Genomic DNA, 11,689 nt, shown 5'->3' with positions numbered 1-11,689 from the left:
TGGAGCACAACACAAGGAATTCTCTTAGTTACTATTTCTACTAAAATCCCATAAAGTACCTAACTCATCTCCTAACTTCCATCTCCATCTCATGCTAGGTAGAATGCCAAGTTCAAATAGATATATAGTTGGTAATCATATCCAAATAATTATCAAACAATATTTAAATCCCATAATTGTCATAACATTTATCATAATTATCAATCACATTATTAAAAAAGATAATTAAACACATATATGTCCCAAACGTCATCAGTGCACAAGCCAAATCCTATTTAATAAGCATAGGTCTATGGCTAAATATATAAAATCACATTTCAATAGAAATCATATTCATAAGACCAATTCTTAATCACAATTGATACCAATATAAGAAATTAAGATAATAATCATGTCTCATATATTCAAGTTGCTATCAAACCAATATAAGCCCACTAGATTTTCACTAGTAATACCCTAAGGTCCGTAAACCATATCTACAATAGCATACTAAAATTTGGTGTCAATTCAATGGTAAGATCGTCAATTGTTAGAATATTCAAGTGAACCTTATCGGAAATATACTCAACTAACAGCATTTCATAAATCAAATGTTACATATCGGAAAATTCGACTTTTTTCAAAAATTTTCAAATTTCACAAGAATGAAGATCTCAACAAGTAGAGTAAACTTTATACCTACGGCCAAGGCTAATTTGGCAGGAAAACACCCCAAACTGACCACAAACCGCTGGAACCCTAAGGTGGGTGTTCTTCAATTCGACTTCCTTGGTGTTCCAACGCCCCTACAACCTGTTGGGTCTTGTTCTTGGGTCCAGGGGGAGTTGATTAAGGGTGATGGTGTATGGTGATACTCACCGGAAGGGTGGAATCGCCGTCAAAACTCCATGGGTCACCCGCACGATTTTTACTTGGTTTTGGACCCAAAACCCTTCAAGAAAGGTAGAAGGGAGGTAGTGGAAGAGATTGTAGGTAGTTAATGGTGGTTGTTCAACAAAAAATATGGCGAAAATCGCCGAAATTTGCTCGGGTGGGGGCGCGGGTATACGGACGGGAGGGGGAGGTCTCTTTCTTCCTTTTTCTTTTCTTTTCCCCCCTTTTTTTCCTCTTCCTCATCATTCCTTCCTTTTTCTTTTAATCCCCCTAGCCGGTTCCCTTAACCCAAATATAAATTTGGGCCTTTTACCCTCTAGTGGAAATTAAATAATTTTCACAACCTGAAGTTTCACAACTTCAAACGTCTGTAACTACACCGTTATAATCCGGACTCGCAAACGTCTCGCCTATGCGCTCGTGGCTTGAAGACCTATTCGAAAATGTTACCTGTGACCTCGAAAGGTCAAGTAAATAATTTTCCAAACTTCACTCTTCGTAACTAGTTTAATTGAAATCCAATTTCAAATAAATCAATATAAATTCTCGAAAAATACTATAAAATCTCAATAATACAAATACGTAGATTATAACAGTGAAATCTGGAAACAGGGTTTCACAATACCTCCCAATGCAGGTAATTTAGATCGATCCAGTCTTCTAATGCCTGCAATTATGCTTCTGCACCTTGTCGTTTGATGTCCACTCATTGCTTATAATGTTTGTGCTGCACCGAAAGCATGATATGATGCAACAAAGGAGGGATCGTACGCATTGGAGCTGGATTTTGAGATTTTTTCAGATTGTAATTTTGCTAGTGTGGTTTTCCAAAACAAGGAAGAAACAACTAAGTTGTAGTGGTGCATGAAGCATGAAGTCTTGAAGTTCTAAATGTGCTTAATTTAGTTAGGGGTGTGATATTCATACACATTTTTTTTATCTTTCCCACACTTTTAGTTTTCTGCCGTCGGAATGAATAAATTAAAGATCAACAGACAAAAATTAACAAAAAATGTGTGAGAAGTAAAAAGAGGTGTGTGGATTGCACACCCCTTTAGTTAAAGAACGTCAATTATTGTTTTCCCTCGTATCTTTTTTTTTTTTTTTTTTTTTTTTTTTCCTTCCCTAAATCTCAGTTCACTCTTAGATTTCACTCTGTCGCTTTACATGTTGCACCTAAACTAATTAGCCAATGCCAAAGAACACGGATCCCCTCCGGATCTATTATGCCATTCGTTCATCGGGAATCGTGTGGTCAGTTTCGTCAAGTACTATTTGTGTTTAATTTAAAATAATAAAAGTAAAATGATTTATGACCGTACGATTCACGATGAACGGTTGAGATGTAGGAATCTTTAGGATCCCCCACATAATGGATCCGGAAGGGATCCGTTTCAAATGCGGAAGACGATTTCTGCCCAATTTTTCACTTTCTGCACACGCCCCTCTTAAATTTGGGCTTTGGGGCGATTAAGCGAGAACGATATAACAGAAGGGAGAACCATTCAATTTTTCAGAAATAAATAATGATGATGAAAAGAACGATATGTTAATAACAGTTCATCTGCAATACCACATTACAATTGTCAACTGTTGTGTTCTTGAGAAGAACAAATGCTTTCGTTTTCGGACCATGAAATGGACCGTCTATAACAGATATCACAGGAATTTTCCACACATTTATGTAACAAATGCTTCCTGAGAGTTTGTGTTTGATGGGAAAGTGGCACCAGTGCAAGCGTAATGATCCACCAAGCAGATATGCAAGTAGCAGTAGTGGGGAAGAAGCTTTGAACAATACAACAATGTCATCAGATTTCAGAGACGCATCCAAGTTCATATCTTTGCTTCCACCAAGAGACATCTCCTTCCCTCGTTTGCTTGGTGAACCAACACCAGTTTCCTAACAAAACCCGAGGGCATAAACCCGCTTAAACATCACTAAAACCTTGTTTGAAGCCATACATTTTTCCAGTGAACCGTATCCTTGCTTTCGACATCCATCTCCCCTTTGTTTCTTCCGCTCATAACATCCCCAATGGTAGAGCATAACGCTGCAATCTCTCAGTTCCTTTGGATCACTTCCAGAGAATAAGATGCTCATAGGCTGTGACAATAGGCACAATTTCAGATAAAACTAAAAGTGCAGGATCTTTTTCTTTTAGGACAATATGTGAACATTCCAACAAAAATTCATGGAAGGTTTGTTTGTGCACAGTTAATGGAGTGAAAGTCGACGGAGCTTTACCTTCAGATCGATACGTTCTCCCACTTTATTTCCACATCAAATTGTGAAGATCTTGTTTCTTCTCTCCGTTTCGAGAAGATGCCAACACAAGTGCTTTCCTTTTTCATACCCCAGCTCAACATATACTAATACACCTAAATTCAAATATGGTGAAATTATAAACAATGGATTGATCTTATAAAATAAGCATGAGGAAGCAATTCTATTTATTTATTTAGTGGTCTTATAAATGATTGATCGATCTTAGAAAAGTTGTTTATTTATCAACTTTTCAGAAACAATTCTGAAGAAACAAAAGTGAAATGGAAATCAATTTTTGTTATCTGCAGTGTTCAATATAAGAAATATCATTCCTGTGAAATGTGTAGTGCAGCAACCACCCACCTGTTCTAGTAACATAATGTACTGACTTCCAACAAGCGCAAGCATGAGGGCAGTGCTACAAAGAAACCCGTCTCTCATTTTTTTTTTTTTTTTTTTTTTTTTTTTTGTGGTCATCGTCACCCGTTCTCACTTCAACAGCTGTATATGTACAAAAAGAACATGTCTGCACCCACTCGAAGATGGCAGCGACATGAAGTGAAGATGAAAACGCATGTTGCTTGTATTGAAAATAAAGCAGTATAAGAGTAAAACATCATTCCAGGGGTTACCTATCCAATTGGAGGAGAATCATATTCATGCCAGACTTTAGGAAAACCATTCATGTATAACTAATTGATGGACGCTAAAATTGTTGGCCTTAGATAATCCAATATTTACAACAGTTCCACAGTTTCTGTCCGTATCAGCAAAGCCGAGAAACACAGTAGTGACATAATTTTGCCCTGAAAGGATAGTTCAATTTCACTGTTAACATTCGACTAATTAGCCTAAATTCTACATATAGATGTAACATATTTACAAAAGTCTTAGGAATAATGCCTTCACATTTTTCCCATACTTTTCCCAGTTTATCATTCAATCAAACTCTGAAAGGAGGAACAAAATTTGGACATGATTTGACAAGGAAAGATAGCAATGTTTAAGTTTTAGTGGAAGCAAAGTAGTAATAACTTGAGGTGTACCAAGATGCAAAGTAATAAGAAAGTTTTGGAACCAGTTTTCATGAATTGCTTATTCCTAAAATATTGAGTAAACAACTCCCGTAGAGAAGTTCAAATTTTACTTCGAGGAAAAGAAAAAAAACAAAAAGATATGTAAGTCCACACACAAGAATTAGAGGCAAAGAAAAGATTGCGTGGAGTTTTACCTTCACGTGGTTTCGCTTGCTTCCTTCCATCATCAAATTGAAAAAATGCTTGTTTATTCTCATCGATATTGAATGCAAATGTCAACTCGAGCGCATTCCTTTTTCATACCTCGTCTCAGGAAGATACCCTAAATTCAAAGTTGAAGATACTATAAATTAACGAGCGATATATGAAAACAAGCATACATCTTAGTGGAACCAAAAAATAAGTCAAAACAATTTTAGCACAAGCATTTTTAACCAGATTTTCATGAAGAACCAAAACATGAAAAGCATTTCAACCAAATGGAAAAACATCTCCAATGTTGAGCCTTAACAATAGTTTTAACATCAATCATAGAAAGCAAGAAATGGGAATTTACCTTCAGGTATCATGGGCATAGCATCGACCACCTCCGTGGGAGTGTCAGCAGCCTCACTTATGTGTACTGAAACAATGAAGTCCAACTCTGAAATCGGGACAGCATTCCCACTATCTGCAATGGTTCTCTTAGCTTCGGGATCTCTATCCTGCACAGATATGATTGATTTAGTTAAAATCAGAACCCCATGTTGGCACCGAAAGATGCGTGCCTCAAAGATTGCCATATGACCTTATTCTTTGGTAGAGCAAACCTATCACGTTGGACAGATCTTTTATTTTGCTCCTTAAACCATCAGCGTCTGGACGAAAGACTGAAAAGATCTCGTCACTCATAACGCAGTAAAAAGGACAAATACAAAGTTATAATTTGCTTCTACTTTAGTGTTAAGAACCTCGTCACAAAGGAAATTCAAAAGCCTAAGCTTTTGGGAGAAGCTTAAGGCATCATATCCATCCCCGCGTCCACTAAAACACTCTACGGGCAACACTCTGCGGCTGCTCCTTCATAACGGGGTTGACCTTAGAGACCCTGGATGCGGAGATCAGGTTCTCCAAATCTTGGAACCATGAGCAGTTGGTGCTTGCTTGCTCTAGAGACATAACAGAAAATAAAGTTGGCATAAACTTACTAAAAGTACTTTACACATAACTATAATACACTAGGTAGAGTTCTTACTCCTGTTGAAGAAAAACATATAGCTATGAAATCGAACAATGGAAAACTGTTCAGGCCGTCCACTTCCTCCACACGAGAGTTCTCAAAGAACAGATTCAGCTTGGGACTTTCCAATTTTAAAAAAACTAGAGTAAAAAGAAACAAGAAAGGAAAATGGGATTTCAAGTGAATCGGAAGATCAGGAATGTTTTAACACCCCATAAAAAGGGTGAACAAAATCAATTAAAACAAGTTTAGAGCAACATTTCAATCAAATATATAATAGAACAAAAGTAAGAATTACCTCTCTAAATGTTTCACAGAACTTCAAAAATTGGAGATCATTCCCCACATCCTCAGCAGCTAATGGTGAAACCCCCTTCTGCTCTCAAAATCACCGATTCGAAATTCTTGTAGGTTGGGAGGCAATCCCCCTTCTGCAAATGACTCAACATTTGGAAGTGCGCCTAGACCCAAATATCGAAGGGCAGTGAGGGTGTGTATTCGGTCGGGCAATAACTTCAAATGCTTGTGAAAGATACAGAGAAGAAGAGAGAAGATAGAGAGAGATAGAGAAAGATTTAGAGATAGAGAAGTAATCTTTTCATGTATATTTTCTGTGTACTACATTCTTACAATATCAAGACTATATGCTATCTTTTATGAAACTTATTGTCTAAGTCACAATGTAACTAACTCTAACAACCTTCCTAATCTTTTGACAAGTGTCTCCATTTCTACCATTGGATTACTATCCTTAACATCCCCCCCCCCCCCCCAAAGCTCAGGAAAGGTGGAATCTAGACTGAGATTGCGACAATGAGTCTAAAAGAGAGGAGCTGATAACCCTTTGGTCAGTATGTCTGCAAATTGCTCACTGGAAGACACAAACTGAACATGCAACTGCTTCTTGGCAACTCGTTCTCGAACAAAATGAATGTCAACTTCAATGTGCTTTGTGCGTTGATGTAGAATCGGATTTGATGTTAATGCAATTGCTGACATATTGTCATAGTACAAAATTGGTGAACTAGGAATATCAAGATGCACAAAGGTCAATAATTGTTTAATCCAGTCTAGTTCACTTGCAGCAGCAGCAATTACTCAATACTCGGCCTCAGTTAACGACCTGGATACTATTTGTTGCTTCTTAGAGGACCACGAGATCGGATTTGAGCCCAAAAATATCACAAAACCAGTAGTAGATCTTCTATCACTAGGGTCTCCGGCCCAATTAACATCAGAAAATACTCTCACAGTGTCTGAATTCACTTCCAATCCTCCTCGAACATACCTAATACCCAAACGGACAATACCTTTTAGATATCTAAGTATCCTCTTGACTTCACTAAAGTGAGATTCCATGGGAGTTTGCATGAACTGACATACTTGATGCACGGCAAAGGCTATATTTGGCCTAGTGAATGTTATATACTGCAAAGCACCAACCACACTTCTATAAAGAGTTGGATTGTTATAAGGTTTCCCATCATCAAGAATTAATCGATTATTAGGCAGACATGGGGTTGAATAAGGCTTGGAATCAAGCATTTCAGTCTTTGTGAGGAGGTCTTTAACATATTTTTCTTGCGATAGAACCAAACCATCATTCTGTGAAATAACCTGAATTCCCAAAAAGAAATGCAGAGGACCTAAATCTTTTACATCAAACTCCTTTGTCAAGTTAATAATCACATCATTGATCAAACTTGAAGCATTACCAATGATGATAATGCCATCCACATAGAGAAGTAATAGCACAATAAAAGAACCATACTGTTTTACAAATAAAGATGGATCTGCATGAGTTGTTTTGAAACCAAGTGATGGCAAAAAACTTGTAAACCTGTCATTCCAGGCTCTAGGGGCCTGTTTTAACCTATATAGAGACTTGTGTAGTTTGCAAACATAGTCAGAGTGTTGAGGATCACTGAAAACTGGAGGTTGTGACATGTACACCTGTTCCTGCAATACTTCATGCAAAAATGCATTCTTAACATCGAGTTGTCTCAAATTCCACCCAAAATGAGTTGGCATAGCCAACACAAGCCTCATAGTTGTTGGCTTAACAACTAGACTGAATGTTTCCCCATAATCTATGCCTTCCTCTTGATTGAATCCTTTTTGCCACCAATCGAGCCTTATATCTCCCTATGGACCCATCAGCATTCTTTTTAATCTTAAACACCTATTTACAACCAACAATGTTTTTCTATGCAGGAAGAGGAACTAGACTCCATGTAGACTGAGTATGGAGTACATCTAATTCTTCTTTCATTGCATCAACCCAAACTTTACACTTCAGTGCAGATTTGTATGTTGCAGGTTCAACAGTAGAGAGATCCACAGTCTTACTTTTCTGAACTGTAGTAAGAAATGCCTTCTTTTTGGAAGTACCACTCTTTGATCTAGTTTGCATTGGATGCAAATTCAATGGAGGAATAGATAACACTGCTTGAATACTTTCAGGTTGAAACTCATAGACAATAGAGTTCTCAATTGGAACCTCAGAAGCCACAAGGATATGTAGCGATGAAGATTGTTCACTTACATTGATGGATTGTGTTGAAGGTAGTAGGTTAGGATCACTGAACAATGGTGATGGTGATGATGATGATGATGATGATGTACTAGTAGATGAGAAAGAATGGTGAGAAGCTATAAAAGGTGAGACTAGCACATTATCAAGATTATGCATTGATGGTTGTACACTTGGTTTTGACACTTGTGATGTATGGAGACTTGGTGCATGTGTTGATGTAATAATTGAATATGGAAATTTAGATTCATCAAACAAAACATGCCTAGAAATATAAACTTTCTTTTTGATGACTTCATAACATAGGTAGCCCTTGTACTGTGATGCATATCCTCGAAAAATGTGCTTAATTGTTCTAGGTTGTAACTTTGTAGAGGTTAAAGGTCTTAAAAGTGGATAATAAGAGCAACCAAAGATTTTGAGGTGACTGACATCATGGACAAAACCATATAGCATTTCAAATGGTGATTTATGATTCAGTGTTTGTGATGGCATTCTATTAACAAGATATACTGATGTTTGACAGGCAAAAGACCAAAATGGTGCAGGTAGGTGAAATGTTTGAAGAAGGGTGATTGTGGTTTCAATAATGTGACGATGTTTCCTCTCGGCCAAACCATTCTGTTCTGGTGTGTATGGACAAGATAAATGGTGACTAATGCCTTTGGAAGCAAGAAAAGTTTGTAACTGGTTCCCTATATACTCACCCCCTTCATCACTTTGAAGTGTTTTAATAGACTCTAAGATATGATTAAGTACAAACTGGTAGAATGTAATAAATGTGGGACAAACATCAGCTTTATTAACAAGTGGAAAAATCCAACAAAATCGAGTGCACTGATCTATGAAGGTAACATAGTACATAAAACCTTCTATAGACAGACATGGAACAAGACCCCATACATCACTGTGTATAATATCAAAAGGTTTGACAGATTTGTATGTGGTTGAATCAAAAGGTAGCTTGCTAATTTTGCCCTCAATACAACTTGAACACATCATAGGTACAGAATCAGAATTACTAGATACATTTGATTTTTTAAGCATAAGAGAAACAACTTTGTTGGAGGGATGGCCTAACCTATGGTGCCATAGACTAGAGGTTATTGGTTTGCCAATATAAGCAGCAGCAGATAAGGCTTTTGGTGAATGAGATGAAGACGATGTGAAGAAGATGGGATACAATCCATCATTGCAGAGACCTTTGAACAATATTCTCCTTGTGGCTTTGTCCTGAATCTAAAAACACTAAGCATTAAATATCAACCAGCAATTATTGTTAAGACAAATTTTATACACATAGAGTAAATTCTGAGATATTCTGGGCACATATAGAATTTAATTTAATTTTAGATTATGAAAGGGAGTCTGCAATATGGAAGATCCTTTATGAGAGACTTTCAAACCTTCACCACTAGCAGTTTGAATCATCTCAGTGGAGGGAAAAGGAGTTGCCAATGATAAATTCTTCAAATCTGCAGTCATGTGGTTTGTTGCACCTGAATCTGTAAGCCAAACTTACTGAGAAAAAGTTGAGTCCATTGAAGGTGCAGATGCATTGACATGCATAACATTCATTGATCCAGAAGTAGAATTAATGTTGGCATTGCTGAAATGACAAAATTATGCACTGTGGTTTTTTTTTTTCCACAGATTTAACACCCTTCAACTATTGCAGATTCAGTGTTCCGAAATCTACATGTACCAGCAAGATGACCATATTTACCACATATCTGACAAGAATTTCCAGAATTAGCATGATTTGGTGAAGTTCCAAGAATCCCACGAGCTGAATTTGAATAAATAGGCTCATTGTTCCCAAATTTGGAACCACTACTAGAACTTCCTTTTACCTTTATTCTTGTTGTAGATTGGTTTATACTGAGAGCCATATTAAGTTCCATAAGATCCTTCAGAATTAGACCCAGTAATTTGATTGTTGTAAGAAGACTGGTGTCTAGATTTCCCATTGAAACGTGTCTGAGAACCACTATGATCAGCAGCCATCGCAGTAAGAAAAGGAGTTGCAGAAGCACTCTTAAGCATTGCTTCTTCAACAAGCAATTGGGATTTCAAATCTTTAAGCGAAATAACATGTTCGCTACCTCTAATGATTGATCTAATTGTATTATACTCAGATGATAGGCCATTAAGAGTAAGAATTACTATATCATCATCATTAAACTTAACCCCAGCTGCAGAAAAATAGTCTCTAGCCTCTTTGATCCTTTGCAAAACATTACCCTTTTTAATATTCTGTAATTCTGACTTCATCTGGAAAATACTTGTTCTTGTAACAGTCGAGAATTGTTCCTTGAGTCTTGTCCATAAATCCTGGGCACTAGTACTCCCTATAGCACAAGAAATGGCAAGTGATGAGAGTGTTGTAGTAATCAACTGCATCAATGCACGATCGTGCATCTTTCAGATCTTGTAGTCATCAGATTCTGTTTGACAAGTAACTCCTTCAGAATCAGCCTCAGACCCACTAAATGTAACCTTATGAATTAAACAGGACAAGGTGCGGATCCATCCACAAAACCCATGATTCCATGCCCTTTAAGAAGAAGTTGCATTTGAAAATTCCAAACCAAGTAATTGGTTTCATCGAGCTTTATTGTCACAAATGTTGAAACAGTGGATATGAGGGATGTAATTGGAGACTGAATAATTTGCAGTTGTGAAGTAGCAACCATTTTTGCAAGAAACCTGAGATCTTGAAGAAGAATAGCAATTGAGGACTTATATCAAACACTTAATGTGCACATCAGACGAACACCAAGAAAATTGATAGAGAGAAGATGAATAACACCAAGAAACCAGAAATGATGACAATGGGATCAGAAATGATGAGCGGAAGCAGTTCAAGATTGAAAATGTCCAACCGAGCGATTAGCTATTCCAACGAGGTTACCATGTTAACCAAGCTATAGAGAAAGATTTAGAGAGAGAAGTAATCTTTTCATGTATATTTTCTGTGTACTACATTCTTACAATATCAAGACTATATACTATCTTATATGAAACTTATTGTCTAAGTCACAATGTAACTAACTCTAACAACCTTCCTAATCTTTTGACAAGTGTCTCCATATTCTACCATTGGATTATTATCCTTAACAGTGGGTAGACCATTTCTAGGGAACGACAAGAGTGATGCGAGGTTAACAAGGCTCAATCTTTGAAGACAATTGTTGAAGTGCGGCTGCAAGCATTCTCTGCGACTAAAAAATTGAATCTCAAGTTTGGAAAGCAACTCCGTCTCTAGTAACAACGAGAGACCATGCATTTAACTATCTGCAGTTCTTTAAGTGATTGTCGCAAGGACTCTTTGCGAGAGACCACGGTATCCATCTAGTTCTAGTAGCCCTTTCATGTAGAACCCCGCAGTCGTAGACAGAAAATTTTCTCGAGCAAGGACGATGATCGGGCAAGTTTCCCCTCAGCTTCGGACAATTCTTTAAAGTCATCTCCACAAGACGAGGAAAATCTAGAGATTCACCTCTACCTAGACAAGATAACCATTCCTCCCACTCTATTATCTCCTTGAACTCTAGGTTCTTGAGAGATTGAAATGGCTGAATTAAAGAAGCTCCATTACCCCTGTAGAACTCAACACCAATACTCACGACAGATTTCATCCTCTCTATATAAAGCTCTTTGAGAGCAGGTAACTGCCTAATTGGTGGCAATGAAAAGCAAGTACTACAATCACTGAGAAACATGACTTGTATTTTGGAGAAGGAAGAGTCTCTCAA

The 11,689-nt window shown here is 37.3% G+C and overlaps 1 long non-coding RNA gene across 4 annotated transcripts; it reads right to left on the bottom strand.

The window, feature by feature from the left end:
- Nucleotides 1–2,420: 2,420 nt before the first annotated feature.
- Nucleotides 2,421–6,030, bottom strand: LOC125478248. Of its 4 annotated transcripts, XR_007259087.1 has the most exons (10): nucleotides 5,697–6,030; nucleotides 5,414–5,538; nucleotides 5,130–5,327; nucleotides 4,967–5,048; nucleotides 4,736–4,883; nucleotides 4,374–4,501; nucleotides 3,775–3,948; nucleotides 3,506–3,668; nucleotides 3,122–3,255; nucleotides 2,421–2,980 (listed from the first exon to the last, which is right to left on the bottom strand). It is a non-coding gene; the product is annotated as an uncharacterized LOC125478248 (long non-coding RNA). The 4 variants fall into 4 exon arrangements; XR_007259086.1 differs by having other exon boundaries at nucleotides 3,506–3,948; XR_007259089.1 differs by lacking the exon at nucleotides 3,506–3,668.
- Nucleotides 6,031–11,689: the final 5,659 nt, after the last annotated feature.

Source organism: the organism of the source record quoted next, unplaced genomic scaffold (genome assembly GCF_019419815.1).
Source record: "Pyrus x bretschneideri cultivar Hongxiangsu unplaced genomic scaffold, Pyrus_bretschneideri_v1 Contig24, whole genome shotgun sequence".
In the NCBI taxonomy this organism is placed as follows: Eukaryota; Viridiplantae; Streptophyta; class Magnoliopsida; order Rosales; family Rosaceae; genus Pyrus; species Pyrus x bretschneideri.
This window is presented reverse-complemented; position numbering and strand designations above follow the sequence as displayed.